This window comes from Eleutherodactylus coqui, chromosome 1 (genome assembly GCF_035609145.1).
Source record: "Eleutherodactylus coqui strain aEleCoq1 chromosome 1, aEleCoq1.hap1, whole genome shotgun sequence".
Lineage (NCBI taxonomy): Eukaryota > Metazoa > Chordata > Amphibia > Anura > Eleutherodactylidae > Eleutherodactylus > Eleutherodactylus coqui.
This window is the reverse complement of record NC_089837.1, coordinates 207,976,618-207,993,975: the sequence shown is the minus strand read 5'-3', so window position 1 is coordinate 207,993,975 and position 17,358 is coordinate 207,976,618. Positions and strand designations below refer to the sequence as shown.

Below are 17,358 nucleotides of genomic sequence, written 5' to 3'. Positions count from 1 at the left end.
AAAATAATACTCATGTTGGTTATTTCAGTCCTCCCGGTGATGATCTTGTTGCTCTGGTACAACTGCCCTTTACATTTTAAGGTCAGATAACTTTGTACCAGCATCATATCAACAATAATAGTCTTTAAATAATCTCACATAGGCCCGGTTACACATCTGCATGGGAACCTCCGGTCAGAGGTTCCGTCACAGATCCAGCTCAAAATACCAGAAGTAAAATCACTGTAGTCAATGCTTTTTCTTACGTCCAAATTCCGGGCAGCTGGGTGGAAAATGGACCGACCCCATTATAGTCAATGGGGTCCATCCGGTGCTGTTCAGTTCCATCCAGAGAGGGAGACATTTGGCAATGGTGATTCCTCGAACGGAGTAGGAAAGTAAACCCCGAGCGCACATGTGAAACAACCCTAACTTTACGTTTTTCAGTGAGATGAATATTTAAATAAAAAATGAATTCCACGGTGATGCATTATAGATCTGGAGCCTCCTCATATACGGACCAAGATTTTGGCAATCTAAGAAAAAAATAACATTTTGCTGTTAACAAAGGAAAACCGTTACCAGGAAAAACAAGCCATGTTCTAGTTTTCTGGCCAGCTGCTAAAAGGGATGGATTACAACACTGAGCTCCTCTGCTGCAATTTGCTAGAAATCTGTACATTCTCTAGATAAGATTGGAAAAGACTGAGTTCAGGACATTTGGAATGTGTATTAAAGCTGGAGTTTTTTCCATTGAACTCTTGAGACCGCCTGGGGAGAGCTAAAGTGCACAAAAATGGAGGAATCTCCCCACATTTTGGGATTGTAAAGATAAAAAAGAATCCCTCGTAATAATTCCAAACTTCTGAAATGTCCTGCCTAGACTGAGTCCAGATGAGTTTCCTGGAAAGTCTTGTGAAGTTTCAAAGGGAATATGGGTCCGCAGCCAAAGCATATGTTTTCTTATATGTTAAAATGCCGATTTGGAGCACTGTTTACATGTACTGGTTAGTGAAACATTATCAATGCCTGCTTGTTTTCATTTTCGATAACAAGCCATATGCTAAGCATTATGGGTTAGGACCAACCCTCAAAACATTGTCTTCCTTCCAGCTTGGCATTTTTGAGCAGGCATTCGCATAACTGGAATTACAATTCCAGTGGCAGGATATTTTTATTAAAGGTACTGAAGCAGAAAAAGGACCACAAACATCTCAGGAAAAATGCTAAAAGTGCCAGAATCTATTGCAAAATATAGTGCAGGATGGAGGAACCTTAAAGGGATGTTGCTGTGAATTCTTCTTGCTTTTGCTTGTCATCAAACCTCTTATGTTCAAGGTCATCACATTCCCTCTTCCTGTAATGTGTTCCTTTCTGAATACAAATAACTGGCAGTCACAGCACAAGTAGCCATTCAGTTGTAGAAAAGTTAACTTTGTACTGTTTTAGGGCTCGATCACACCAGTGTATTAGGACCCCTTGATCTTAATGGGCTTGTTCACGTGAGTGTATTTTTTCACATGATGTTCGAAATCCGTGGGCATAAATGATTGCCTTTCACATAAATACGATGCGCTTATGCCCGTGTGAACGAGCCTTATGGTGAGGATCCTGGTGGTGACTAGTGATGGGTGACCAATCCATGACCACTGACATTAAACTTTGAAATAAACTTGAGATAAAAAGCCAGAAGGTTAATATTTCCTATGTGAGGCGTTAGAACATTGGAATTCTTAACAGTTGAATCTATGCCAATTGGACAGGGTTTTGCATATACCTATGGGGACGGTGATACATTTTTTAATCATTTCCTTAAATTATATTGGTAAACTTTGATATCATTTCTTAGCTGGCTGGCATTGTGAGTATTCTGCAAAGTAATACTGTAATAACTTGTAGTATAAACAGGAACATGTACATACATGCATAGTCTAACTCATCTGGAATTTGGCCTCATTACTACAGTATACAGTATTATAGAACATTCTGCTTTTTGTCTCCATAGATTACCACTTGCCTTGCGAACAGAAAAGCAAGAGGATATCACTTCTCTATTCATGAAATAGCCAACCTCTCAGAAGACACATAAGGTATTGTTTTTTTCTGCTTAACCTATATCTACTGGTACCTAAAGGTTTTCAAGTTATTTTTTTAAATACAACCGACCATGCTTCCATGCATGTGTCCAAACTGGTACAAGGGAAAAAAGGAAGTAGCTGCCCATGGCAACCAGATTCCACCTCTTATTTTAGAAAATCTAGTCAACCACCTCATTGGTTTCCATTAGTAACTAAACCACTTTGCACCAGTTTTGATACATCTTCCCCTATGATTCCGTTCATGATATGTAAAAAAATATGTGAATGCGGTAACTGATGACCACTGATCAACCATTAACCACTTTTTATTACTATTTCTACAATGAAAAAAACCACTGGATACATATGATGTATAATATGATGCTGATATATACTTATGCACATTATAGGCATTCTGTAAGGTTTGGGAGTAGAAGTTAGTTATTTTCACTTAGGTGTACAACCATTGAGGCTGTATTATGGCTATAAATGCTGGCCCGATCTCTGGTTCCATGACCTAAACTAGAATGATCATAGGGACCTGGGATGCTGTTGGTTCTGGTCAGGAGACTTGTGGTCTGGCCCGGTTTGTGACATTTAATTTGGGTGCCTATGTTCTTGTGAATCCACTACTATACGTCCAGTATTAAGATCAAGTTCTCTTAGAAATTGTAATGAAATGATGTGATTAGACAAGCTGCATGTACAGTTTTGTACTTATAGCAGAGTTGTATAATGCTCGTCTCACCTATTGTATGTGTGACTTTTCTCACTCCATCCTGAAAGTGATATTTTGTTGTGTGGTAGTTGCATGCGAATGGAGAATAGGTTCACAGGAGTTCTCTGTAAATTACAGGTAAAATCCCACCTCTGGGAAAAAGTTGCTTGGCAGTTTCACATACATGGAACTGTACATTACTGTGTATTCCTATGGATGGTGGTTGTCACATGACAATGGTCTATATGTATTACCCGCAGTAATAGGCACAGCAATATTACCTCACAGACCTCTCGGCAAAGTTTTTTTTACATTCCTGTGGCTGCCCTTCCCTTGGGGTTGTAGACGAATGGTTGCAATTTCTACCAGTCTGAGTTGACTAATGGGCTTCCCAACGCTAGACTGCCAAAAACTGGCAGTGCTTGTGATCATAGAGAGGGGGCAATGCAACATTTATGTTTATAAGCACTTCTTTGGGAATTGCTTAAAAGCAATTTCCTGTAAACTAGTGTAAGGTAGGGCTATGCATTTAACTAGCACTCTTGTACTGCGGTTTTGTGACAACTAAAGCGAACTGGGTTTCGTGTGGGCAATGGTTATACATTCATGCCCATGGTAAAGTAATTGTCACTGTGCAACAATACTGTATATCGGTAACAAATATGTACGTTTGCTTTCTCACATAGGAAACAAATAAGAGGAGGATGTGACATGAATTTAAGACTTAGTAATGCCAGTATAGCAATCCTACAGAGAATGAAAACAGGAGATTCTAACAAGTCAGAAGTTTATCTTCATGTTGCCAAAGTGGCACGAACTAATGAAAATAAGAGTCAGGAAGGGATTTATTTTGTACTTGAGTCCTGTGGTCTAGCTGAACACTCTGTCTCCTCACCTACTGTAGGGTCCTGTAATAAAACAACCAGGAAAGACAATTTTGCTGAAGCCCATAATGCTCATCATTATTTAGCTGGGGAACTGGCAATCACTGCTTGTTTTGGGATTTTGGACCAGGTGACTTCCAGTAGGAATATGTTGAGGTTGGAATTTGAAGTTGATCTGCTTCTTCTACACTTTGATTTGTGGTGGAAGTTACAAGGTAGAAATGTTGAACATTCAAGTCTTCTTCTTTGATCCCTTTCATCATTTCTGGACTTGACTCCCAGAGAAAAGCATCGTCATTCATACAGCTCTTCAATCCCTTGCTTTGACTTGTTCCTAGTAAAACAAGCAAAGTTACGTCTACCTTTCCTTGGAGTTTATGATGTGGCAGCTGCTGACAGGAACAGGCTTCCTCCTACCTTTGTGGTTTATTTTGACATTCATAAATTTAAAAATTACAGTAATACCCAATATTATAAGAATATTTAATTTACGACCTTCCCTAATAATATACCGATGATCACCTAGGAGCTGTGGCTTGGAATCCAAACTACCATTGAATACCACAGACAGGCCGATTTATACACGTTTTCATGATGAGAAGACTTTTTGAGCCTTTTTAAAGGGTCCACGTTCATAGACATAATGGTAGTACCTCAAATAAGTGATGGCAGTCATTGTAACAAAAGCCTAGCGATATATAGATGCGTTTGTTTTGCTCTTATTTAAAAAATAGGGCCATCTGAAAAAAGGCCCATCATTCAAAGGTTTTTGGCTACCTGCCTCCTCAGGAATCCGTTGGCAGTCGATGGTGGCTTCGTCTTTCTGCCTGTCCAGGTAGGGCTCCTTCTCACGGGCAGCTCTTTGCTGTGGAATTTGCACCAAATAGCGCCCATAGCATGCTATGGGAAATCGATTCTTCCTGCACACTTGCGGAAACCAATTGTGATGTCCACAAGCAGAGGGAAAATCGATGCATGCTCCATTTTTCTGTGGATTCTGTGTGGACGTCTTCCATTGAAGTCAATGGAAGCCATCTGATCTACAGCCCTTCCACAATCACATTGCTGAAAGGTTGCAGATTCAGCATCATCGCTAGATGATGCCTTCGGAAAAGCAGTAGTTTACAAAAGAAAAAATCTGTACTGTGCTTCCAGTGGTATCTCTAGGAACATTCAGTGCCTTTGCTATCTTTTGTACCCTTTTCTGTGTTTCTGCAAGGCAATGATCTCTTCTCTTAACTTTTTGGACCAGTCTCTTGACTTAGTCATATTTCTGACATGCAACCAAACCTCTCAGTCAACAAATCCGTAGCCAGTCCACATATTTGATTTGTTTTATCTCAAGTACACCTGATGAAACTAACAAAGCACTTGACTAGTTGCATTAAGTGTGCTTGAGACAACAGATGATTTGCAAATGTGTGCTCTTATGAGGGATTCTATTCATGAGATCACAATAGTCACTAAAAGTGGCATTTTGTGTGGAATTTAGAGAAGCCACTTGTTAAATTACTTGTGTCAAGCTATTTAAATTGTTTGAACGTTTGGCAAATAAAGCTAATTTACGGAGAAACGTCCAAGGCACCAGAGGTATCCAAAAATAAAATTGCCTTAATTTAAAAATGCACAGCAACGTATGTGTCAGCCATGTACGGTCTTTGTCATGCAGGCATAAGGTAAATACAAGCATAGCAAACCAATACTTCCTTTATAGTCCATCTTGGGAGCTGACCCTGTCTTCCACTTCTTCCTTGTCACAATCCTAGCTTTCTATTAAAAATAACGCATAAAAAAACTATTTATAACACATTAAAAACATTCTGGGTGTTTGTATGGTTGATTGGGGTCACCTCTCCCTCCTTTCCGATGGCATTGCTCTTAATCTAATCAGACATACAAACCTATGAAAGATTTATTTCCGGTTCATATTATTCTCATATGCTATCATTGCTATAGAAACTAACCTCACCTCCAGCCCATCCGCTGCTAACTACATCACTTGAATCCACCCACTTTTCAGACCTGCTGTTCCATATGCCTGACACATCATCAGCTCCACCCTCGTATGTTGTCAGCATGCCATAATATGATGCGTTACAAACCAATCAAAGCACCATATATATTCCCATTAGCTAGAAACAACCATGTGATCCAAGCGCCCCCAGTTGTCACCGTAACAGAACAACAAAAAGTGACTTCAAATCACCGGTTGACCCATTGCATTCCACTGCACTGGCAGTGCAAAATAATAAAGCGCATTATGGAGATACTTAGCCATAAATATAGTTGTGTTTAGGCCCCGCCAAAGAAGGTCTCAAACATACATTACCAAGCTCCACTTGCTTTATATAGGTTAACCCCAGAGAAGAGCTTCACATAATCCCAACAGAACCATGCCAACATCTGTACTTCCGGGTGTGAACCTGTATGCTACGCTTCCCTGTAGTTAAAAGTGTGCACTTCTATCTACCGGTCACTAGTTATAGTCTATGGATATGTCAGGCAATGTTTTAATACCTTTTAGTATTAAAATATTTGGCGGATGGTTAAAATGTGATGTCAGCAGCCACTTATAATGCTCCCCTATGACTAGGGTTACTACGGAAGCTATATACATAGTTTTACAGAATTACCAAGTTTTCCTTGTATACACTAAAAATGATAGTCCTATTCTTATACATGCTTCTTGTGTGAACAACACCCAGTCCTGATAGAGAGGTGCACTTCAAAACAAAGGGAGAAATGTAAAACCTTATCATTACTCACTTTTCAGACAAGAACAAGAAAATCAGGAGTTCACTACTTGGCATGTTAGAACAAGGGCAAAGCTTCTCATTAATGCCATTGTACAGTATTTGCTGAACTAAAGGTATTAATAAGGCCACTCTCACACTGGCGTCTGTAAAAACACTGTTTTAAAAACAATGTTTTTTACTGCGTTTTCAAATGCGTTCGAAAGGTTTGCCAGCGTTTTTTAACGCACCCTATCATTGGGTGATGAGGTGCCTTAGAAATCACTGGAGCACACTAAAATAGAGCAGACCGCGTTCGAAAAGTGCTCAAACACTCGTCTAAGAAAGCCCCATTGAAATCAATGGAGGCAGTTTACAGCATTTAGTGCGGTATTTGAAAAACCGCGCTAAATGTTGTATAAAATGGCCTGTGTGAGAGTGGCCTAAGGGTTGTTTACCAAAAAGACATAAAGCATGTGTAGAGTCGAAAATCTCCTCGGTGGTGTAGAAATATATGTACTTTTGTACATTTTTTTTTGTTTGTTTTCATTAAAATAAGTCTCAGTTAGAGATGAGCGAGCATACTCGCTAAGGACAATTGCTCAATCGAGCATTGTCCTTAGCGAGTATCTCCCCGCTCGGGAGCAAAGGTTCGGGTGCCGGCGCGGGTGAGAGGTGAGTTTCGGCCATGAGCAGGGGGGACTGGGGGGGGGGGAGAGAGGGAGAGAGAGATCGCCGCCGGCAGCCGAATCTTTGCTCCCGAGCAGGCAGGTACTCGCTAAGGGCAATGCTCGATCGAGTAATTGTCCTTAGCGAGTATGTTTTCTCATCTCTAGTCTCAGTAAATGCAAACAAAATATTCCTTACATTTGCATTTCATTAGTCTGAGAAAAGGCTTGTATTAACAGAATTCTATATGATGTGATAAACAGGAGTCAGCAGCACATGTATTGCATACATCTTGGGAGATTTATCAATTCCGGCACACTAGCGAATACCTCTTCCTGTGCAGCATGTGCCTACTATGAATTTGTTGGTAGATTTGGAGGAGGCTAAAGAACATCTTGTCAAACAAGTAGTAAGGCAGTAAAGTGGCAAAAAAATAGTAAAAAGATGAGCACAAATCTGAAGTCCTGCCCAATTTTCCAAACCCATTTCTAGGTGCTGCAAAAAAGTGGTGCAACGGCTTCATATACATAGCATTAAAGGGGTCATGGCAAGATTATTATGGGCATATGAGTGCCATTGTGTGGATCCCCCACTTGGGAGCCCTCTTCTACGACCCTTAATGGAGAGCCATGCAGTGAGTGGATCCCATTGTGGTGGACTTTGAGTGGTTTTATTATAGGGCTGCCATTCATCTGAATGGGCCATTCTGTAATACTAATTTTTTCCTGCCAAATGTATGCCTGGCTGCGGCTTCTGGAAAATTCAGCTGTTTGAAGTATTTCAGACACAAAAAATTGGTGAAAAGAAAGTCAACCAAGCGGTCATATAAAATTAGAGAATAGTGTTTAAAGATGTGCCAACTTTTTTGTGCAACATTAGCCACTGTGATAAATTTGGAGCATCTAGCCGAGTTGTAAGTTGTCTTAATGTAAGATAACGTTAGTAAATCTACCCTCTTTAATTCCGTGTCTCTGCTTCAAACCAGAATAGTGAGATGGAAAGGCTGAACACAGGTCGAAGGCTGGTGTCTGCGTTCTACTGATGGGCTTTGGACACTTTTTTGAGAAACTCCAATTAAGTGCTTGTTGTCATGTGTCCTAAACCTTCTTTTGTTCTCATTCTGCGGCCAGAGGATCTCTGCATATGTTACACTAACCAACATGCAAGTTGATGATAGGAGCAATATAAAAGAGTAATAATAGCACTAGGTGACAGTATCAGAGGTTTCCAGAAGAAAGCAGACTGTTTGTATTGGCAAGCGGTTAGCGTAAAAACATCATGCTGCGAAAGTGATTCACCATCCCAAGTGTCCTGCCCTTATCAGATTGCTATCAGCGTGTTGACTTTGTATATAAGTTGTTTCTTTCTCTTCACCTTTAACATTATTTATAAAGAACAATGTCTTTTATGTTCTGCATATAATTAGTTTACCATTTTCTTCAGCTTCACATGAGTGTAATTTAGGCGCATTTGTGCGCTCATGTTACAGCTGGAAGTCCCGACCCATCGCTGTTCTAATGTTCTGAACTTGACAGCATCTTAGAAATTTTTGATGCTTTCGTTTCAGTCCTTAGACCTTAGGGTCCCACTATACTCTATATATGTTATATTGATCAGTTTTCCTCCTAGATCCAAACATAAACTACATGCACTGGAAGTAGCAGTCTTTCAAAAAGTACCCTTGTTAAAACAACTGTGGAGCATTAAACACTGAAATAATACTAATATACGTGCCATAAAATAATTGCACCTCAACACAGCCATGGCTCCATTGGGTCCTCCAAAAAAGATAAAAACCTATGGAAACCAGGTCAATAGGAGGATTCAATAGCACAGTCAACCACACTACTATGTCCTCCAAAAATTATGGAAACCAATGAAGAATTTAGTAGCATAGCCAACTATGCTATTGTGTCCTCCAAAAAAAGGAGACCAATGGAAATCGGATCCAGCCCAACCTTTTGGCCTCTGTTTGCCTCATTACAGTCAATGATTTTACTTTGGGTTCCATTTCAATACTATTTTTTTGTGTTCAAACAAAACCTTGGGACCAAAAATTAAAACATAAATGCAGTCTAAACCTACCCTACCACAAAGATCTCAATATAATTATGGTACACATTTCATTGGTGTGTTAAATGCACTATATTAAAGTGTATGGGTGCTTTCTTATTACTCCACATAACTCCTTCTCCAGTGGGCCTGACAGTGCTGTATTCTCTCTCTTCTATTCACATTCTAACTATCCCCACTGCTCCCTAACGAGACATGCAACAATCCTGTAAGAAATTGAGACTCTGTGAAGAGTGATGTGTGCAGGGTGCTGTTGGCCAATAGTTTTTCAATGACAGGTCCAACAGAAGGAAAAAGATTTCTCACTTATCCACTCAACATATTAGGTAAGATGGGGTGTGTCCCCCAAAACCCACACAACTGTAGCTTGATGCCAACTGTGTGGGAATTCTGGAAACAACCAAGCGCTGCCGCTCTTCTCATCTCTGCTGCCGCTTATTTTTCTAGCTGGGTTACTACTTTAGTATCTGTGCAGTGATTTCATTGCTTTTCTTTATAGATTACAGTATAGATGCCAATCTGTTTGACTAGTCATGTGTGAAGGGTAATCTTCTTATCTGCTTTTTATATAGTACATGCCTCCACCTCCACCCATGCGACTTTGAAGGGCAATTAACTTGGTGCTCATGCACCTACCGTACCAGCATAGAACTCCTATTAAAAAGAGGACAAACCGTCTTTAAAATGAAAGTATACTGCACATTTGGATTGGACATATTAAGAACTTTACACCTTTTTGTGAACTGTGTAGGAATTTAACTCCCGCATTAATGCACTGTCACCATCATTTTCAAGTTCATTCAGCCTGCCAGCAACCTGAAGGTCTTTGAAGTCTTTACCAGATGGCAGGTCTTAGTCTGGAAGTAAAGCCTTATAGAGTTTCAGCGGTTGAATAGCTTGAATGATGAAGTATACTATTCCACTATTTTTGCCAGAAAATATGCACAATGTGTGGTTTGATGAGTCCTGCGCTGCACTGCGAGGATCCGAAAAAATGAAGACCGTATCATTAGATGCAAAGGGGATCAATAACGAGGAGGGGAAATGTAACGCTATTTAAACAACAAGAGGTTGTTTTGCAGCTTGCGGCACAATTTAGCTTGTTATCCTGGTGAATTTTACTCCTTCGCCAGGCTTGAACTTTATTGAATACGGTCCAAGAAAGACAGCTGAGTAATTTGCAGGAAGCAATCTTTTCCTAGAAGTATGCAGTTCCAAATCCGTACAAATTCTCTGACCACTGAGACACCAGAGCTGGGCAAGCAGATCTTGTCTAAAAAGAATCGAGTAACTGTATATAAAACAAGCTTGTTGAACTCGGCAATGAGAAATTCATTGTAGCCTCCAGAAGTGAACGCACGGCTCGGAGAAGCAGCGCTAAGCCCAGTTCGTCAGTCAGTTCAGAGGCAGCTGTTTCCTGACATTTCTGTAAAATGTTGTGGAAAAACTAATGAAGGTGGTACAGTAATGGTTTCAAGCTCGGTTTGTGGAAAATATGACACTGTTTCCATCAGCAATTAAGAATGAACAGGGCTGTTTTTTTCCTCTAGTGGGAGCAGCATTTGGTTGATGCACACAGGAAGGAGAAGAGACAGCAGAGACGTGGGGTTGCGTTAGGTCAGCAGTACAGCTATGTGTAAGGCGTAATGTACACTGCGGACACATGGAGACAATGAGCCCATGTTTCCATGAAAGGGACAGGCTTACCATTTCCTTCCAAGTTAAACAGGAGAAGCCCCTTTTTGGCATCTCTACCCACAAGATATTATCATAGAGCTTCCCTGCTATTTCCTGGTAGTACAAAATGACACGCAGTAGCAGCTGCGGAGGAGGACAAAACAGCTCTATCCGCCATCTTTCTGAATCTGCCTTGCAAGAAATAAGAGGAGAAAACTCCACACTCCTTTATTGTAAAGAAAAGAAAGTCTAGATAATGTAGTTTATATCTCATAATACAAGAAGAGACTCGAGGAATAAAAGTCCATGTAATATTAATAAGCCATCTTATATTCCCTCTGATCAGAAGAGGGTAACATAAATGTATCTTTCTATATTGTTACTTTATACATGATCAGCATGTGTATATAGATGGATATGTATACTGATCTATATGTCATACACAGTTCATTATTTTATTAGTATTACCATGGGCATACGCAGGATTTGTTCAATGTTGTGATCGTACATAGAAAGTTTTATTAGATTAGGACAATTCCTTCAAAATATCAAGCACCTAAAAGAAGTTGTTGTAATCTAGTAAAACTTTTTATGTGTGATTGTAACATTGATATAAGTAAGTGATTACAGTATCAGAGGAAAAGGATAATTTATTGCAGAAAACTGAACACTTGACGGGAGACTCTAGAACCTTGTTGTACCGCCTCTGGCTTGGATGTAAGTTGTGATACAGGCGGTCATGGAGGCTCTAGTACCTTGTTGTACCGCCTCTAGCGTGGTTGTAAGATGTGATATGGGCGGACATGGAGGTTCTAGTACCGTGTTGTACCACCTTTAGCTTAGATGTAAGATGTGATACATTTAGCATGGAGGCTCTAGTACCTGGTTGTACCGCCTCTAGCTTGGATGTAAGATGTGATACGGGCTGACGTAGAGGCTCTAGTGCCCTGTTGTACCGCCTCTAGCTTGGATAGAAGATCTGATACAGCTGGGCATGGAGGCTCTAGTACCCGGTTGTACCGCTTCTAGCTTGGATGTAAGATGTGATACAGGCGGGCATGGAGGCATAAAGCTACGTGTATAGCATCCTTCATTGTCCACCTCGCCATACCGTGCACATCTCCAGCCCCTTTACCTTCTGTATCACCCCATTACCTGTAGCATGTAAGCTCGTTGGAGCAGGACCCTCACCCCTACTGTTTCCATCAACTGATTACTACATGTAATCGTGGTTCTGTAATTTTTGTACTTTTGTCTTTCTGTATTCCCTCTGTCTTTGTAAGCGCTGCGAAATATGTTGGCGCTATACAAATAAAGATTATTACTATTCCGTATGGTATCCTGTGGCATATCGCTCCACATTTGCTGTAACTGAACCTCTAGATCATGCGAACTTGTATGCTGTTGAAGTTGGTGTTCCATTGGAGATAAATCTGGTGACTGGGCTTTTTAGGCCACAGAAGTGTGGCAATGTTGGGGAGGCATTCCTGTATGTGCTGTGTGTAACTGAGCATTATCCTGCTGGAAAATGCCTCTTGGAAGCCCGGCAGTGAGAAGTTGCCGACTGTCATGAACATATCACTGAGCTGTTGTTGTCCCTCTTGCCACTTCTAGGGGTGACTGACTGTTGTATGCGATGGCCCCCCAGACCATCACACCAGCAGTGGGGCAGTGAGCCACTCCACAGCAAAGGCAGGATTGAGGTGCTCACTACTGGCTATCCAGACACAAACACGGCTGTCTTCCGTGCCCAAACTAAACCTTAAAGACCACTCATTCCACTCTGTAGTAGTCTACTTTAAGTTATTCATGACACCACTGCAAACAGAGACTATGCCGCGTGGGTGTCAAAGGCAGTAGAAGTAATGTCCTTCAGCCAAGCACCTCGAAATGGTTCAGATCAAACACAGGAGCCTGTAACTATGGCGCCACTTCTCCATACGGTGGACAATGAAACAGTTGGAGCTGCTTGTGCTTGTCGAACTCTAACTGGGAAAAATCTCTTTGATTTGTGTTGTAGAGGCATGTCTAGTGGTCAACAAGCTCCACACAAGTAGAAAAAGTCCACTTCACACAACTAGCCTGCTGAAGGAAGCCACCACCATTAGGGAATACTGTTCCCATGAAGTGGTGTAGTTGGTCTGCAGCAGTGTTTACATACAATAGATGGTAAGGGACATCCATATGAATGCAGGATCCAAGGATTGATTGATCTAACTCATTTCCAGTATATAGCCCATACATATTCCGCAGTGCTGTACAGAGACATCACTTTTATTGGTCACTGTCCCCATTGGGATTCACAATCTAAATTCCAAATTAACCTATTCATATAAATTCTGAAGTGTGTGAGGAAATCCTAGTACCTAGAGGAAACCCACATAAACATAGGGAGAACATGCAAACTTCATGCAAACTCCTAGCAGAACATTTCCCTGAGCACAATACTGTCTCCACCAACTTGCTTTCTTCCCATAATGCATCCTGCCCCATACCTCACCATAATGGGACATGCCATGCAGGGTTCATAAAAAGTTGGGTGACAACTAATGGAATCATCATTACATTGTCACCCAGCTCTTCCAGGATCCTGAATGCTAACTGCAGAGTTATGCAAGCATGTACAGCACATACATTGCTAAAACTAGTCAAACATGGCATTCCAGGCTCCTAGAAAATTGGGTGACAAGCAATAAGACCACCACTACATCTACACTCCGCTTTGCCTGGATCCTGAATGGCAGGTTGACAAGTGGTATATACTTCATTCCGAGGTGGTACTACTCTGTATCCCTCCAATAATACCTCCCTGTCTGGTCTGTCTTCAAAATATTGTTTTTCTATTTTGCTCCTCTAAAAACCTAGTTGCGTCTTATCATCGGTGCATCGTTATAGAGCGAAAACTATGGTACTCTCTTTGCTGATCTTGAACAGATTTGGACATCACTTTTAATCTATATTTGTGTTCACAGCAAAACTCTATTGACATCATATTGCCATTTTTACTCCACATCCCCTTTTTAAAATCTTCACATCGAATAAGGACTGTGTGCAAATCAGTACACATTTCCCGATTTATATAAAAACCACATTTCTGTTTTCATGCCAGAAAAGACACAGTGAGGATCACTAAGAGATCACATGAGTCACAGAAGAATCAGATCTCATGAGTTATTGAAAATCAGTGCTCAAGTAGAAGTTAATGTGACTTTAATGCAGCGGTGTGGTTAGAACGTCAGCACTCTACACATTTGTCAAGGGGGTAAGACTTAATAATGTCATTACGCACATATGGCCCCAGACAAATCTCTCCTGATAAGCATTGATTTTCCTCCCCTCACTATAGTCCTTGCACTTAAGAGAAAAAAAACATTCTTATTTCCATTCCCTAGAGGAAACAGAATGGCCTCGAGATAATGGAACATGCACTTCATCATGCTTTTATAAAAAGTTTGTGTGGAGCAGTCAACAACGAGATCTGGGCTTTATGTGGTTATTAAGATATAATCATTGAAATTGATTTTTCATTTTAGCTTGTAAATTGCAAGAAATAAAAATTAGACATATGCTCAATAAAGGACAGTTATATGATATTGTCTCAGGGTGATGGATATCAATAAAAGCTTAGGAAGCCATGATAATACAGCGTTCTGATGGCTACTCTATCCAGCAGCATGACTTCTTCTAGGATGACCCATCTTAGTAGGTACTTTAGTGTAACTGCATGGGTTCTTTGATTGTGAGGTTGCACCCATTTTCTTCAGACACATCTACTTGACACACCTCCCTTTTGGCTTCTCTGCCTTTCTCCACCCCCCCCCCTTCACTTTTGTGATACACATTTCTCATCTTTTTCTTGTTCTCTTTATAATCTCTCTATCCTCATGTCCTCGGCCTCACCCAGTCTCCATTCCTCTTTCTACTGTTTGTTTTCTCTTTACTGTAAAAATGCCCATGTAATAATTTCTACAGAAAATGTATATTAGACACTTTTGAAGAGGAGTTTTATAATGTGTCAGAGTTATTAACCCTTTCCAATCCGCTGTCTGACCTCTGAAGACATTATGATTTAAGGCTTTACACCTCTGATGCTGGAAGACATCCGTCAAGGTTCTCTTACTGTATATTGCGAGCCTCTCTGCTGTTGGAGCCTATCCAATGTGTCACCTTATGCAGTACTGGCTTTAGCCAGCATATAGCGCTGTTGCCTAACAGCAGAAAAAGAGTAAGACAGACCCCCTAGGAAAACCAGGATACAAATTGGATTGGAAAGGGTTAATTGTTAATTATTTAGAGCAAAATAGTAGTGTAAAATAATCCAGTCTGAAGGCTGCAGAAGAAAAAGTGTTTAACCCGTCTATTAAGATGCGCCAAATTTGTCATATAGTGTTCACCATTGTAATCAATTTGCCACAGTTTCTTCCTGTCTGATCGATCTGGTTATATCCTGCTTAATTTTAGCTGAGAGATGTCCAATTCTCAGTTGTCTAAATACAGTAGGATAAAAGGGCATCTGACGGAACGTGGTATGAAATCGGAGGAAAACTGAAGTGCGGTAGGTTCCCATAGACTTCTTAGAGGTTTACAGTGCGGTATTATGCTCTTGTACACAAGAATGTAGGCCGAGGTGTAGTAATGCTTTTCATTCTCATTGATACAACAATATAACTGATATGCTAGGCCTATCGAATGAACAGTTAGTTGGAAGAGATCATAAATAGTATTGGTGCCCTGTTTGTGTTTTTCTATATAAAGTACCCAGACCCCCCCCCCCCCCAAAAGAAAAAAAATTATATTTAATATATATATATATATATATATATATATATATATATATATATATATATATATATATATATATATATATATATATAAATAATACTCAGATGTCTATGTGTTCACATGAATAGAAGTAGCTGTTGTTTTGAATGGCAATGTAGAGCGAACAAGGAAAGCCTTATATGACAAAGGGAAGAAAAGACTTTTAGTGCTCTCATTTGTTTAGAGCTGTGACATGTAAATTTTGCATGCAAATATTTATGGTAACAGCTTGCTTTGTGTCATGTTTTCGATCATACAATTACAGTACTTGGAATTTATTTTTTCCCTTTCAGATGTATCTATAAACTGCACAGAAAATATGTATATAAGGCTGCTTTCATGTCTGCGTTGGGGATTCAGTTTTCTTGCTCCTTTCGGGAGCAGGAAAGGGGAATCCCCTGGAACCGACCAGCGCTAAACAGACCCCATTGACTATAATGGGGTCCATTTGGTTTCCGCTCAGCTGTCCAGCATTTTACTGGATGTAAACCGGTATGCATGCAGCTCCATTTCTTCTGGTATTTTGTGCCAAACCTGCGATGGAACCTCTGAATGGAGATTTCAGGGCAGATGTGAAAACAGCCTAATATAATGTGTGCACTCAATGTACAAGGCATACAATAGTAATTGGGCTGATACATTGCGTGTTGAAACTATAATGCTGCTGTCAGACTAGTATATTTTAACTCCGTGTTTGGTTCATGTTTTGCGGACCGTAATACGGAGCTAATGTAAGATCTTTTTTTCTTGGACGTGTTTTGAAATATGCAGCATGATATATGTTTCTTTTTGTCCGTTTTTGCCTCGGTATTTGCTTCATTGGTATTATTTTCTATTGGACAATTACAAATTCATATTTCCTGTATAAAATAAAACCAACGAAAGCAAATACAGATCAAACACTGATTAGATACTGATGACATACAGTTACAATTCTTCCCCATTGTGGATCCATATTAGCAATGTGTGACACAACACGCTCATCTGAAACTGACCTGAATTAGAGGAAAACTAATAATTGGCTTTGAGACCCCAAAATATTAACCAAAAGTAATACAAAATAAGATTAAAAAGTTCAGCTAATAAATAATACAGTCCTTACATATAACAGTCAGATGAAGCTGCAGAAACTGAGAAATCACTTTCTATGTAGATGACAGAAGCTCCTCAGGGTCCTGGACAGAACACACTGCAGCCGAAAAAGAACACGGAGCCATCCTATATGAAGCCTAACTCCTATACATTTCAACTAAGACCTACTCAACGTCAGGACTTCTGTCACGATGGCCGGGGCACAGATGCTATTTCCCTTACTGATCTCTGCCATGTTACATATTTATTTAATCATGTCAGAAAACACTTTTATGTGAAATCTGCTGTATTGCAATACTAAGGTCACAGGAAAAAATACTAAAAAGGGAAAAGTATGGCTAACAAACTCATTCTATATACAGTAAAGATGATAGCAAGTGTGAATTGGTTTTGACGGTGCAACAGGAGGTAGCCACGAAGACTGTAAAAAATGTAAATCCTTAAGAAGGTGTTTCTACAGTAGGTGTTTGTCAGTTGACAAGTTTCAAGATGACCAGAAAAGAGCTGGCGGAAGTCTTGAAGTCACAAGGGGAAAAAAATAGCAGACAAACTAAGAAGATGCTCAAGTCATATTAAAGGGAAAGAGGACAAGGAAGTGTATGTCTTCCAGACAATTCACGCGAAAAGAGACAGCT

General features: G+C 40.2%; 1 protein-coding gene across 3 annotated transcripts in view; it reads left to right on the top strand.

Annotated features, from left to right (window-relative positions):
• Positions 1–17,358, top strand: part of HIVEP2 (HIVEP zinc finger 2) — a 195,704-nt gene that overhangs the window by 112,746 nt on the left and 65,600 nt on the right. For all 3 annotated transcript variants that reach the window (XM_066605459.1, XM_066605458.1, XM_066605460.1), the window contains one exon: positions 1,985–2,069. The gene's annotated coding sequence lies outside the window, so the exon portion shown is untranslated. The remainder of the gene's footprint in view (positions 1–1,984; positions 2,070–17,358) is intronic.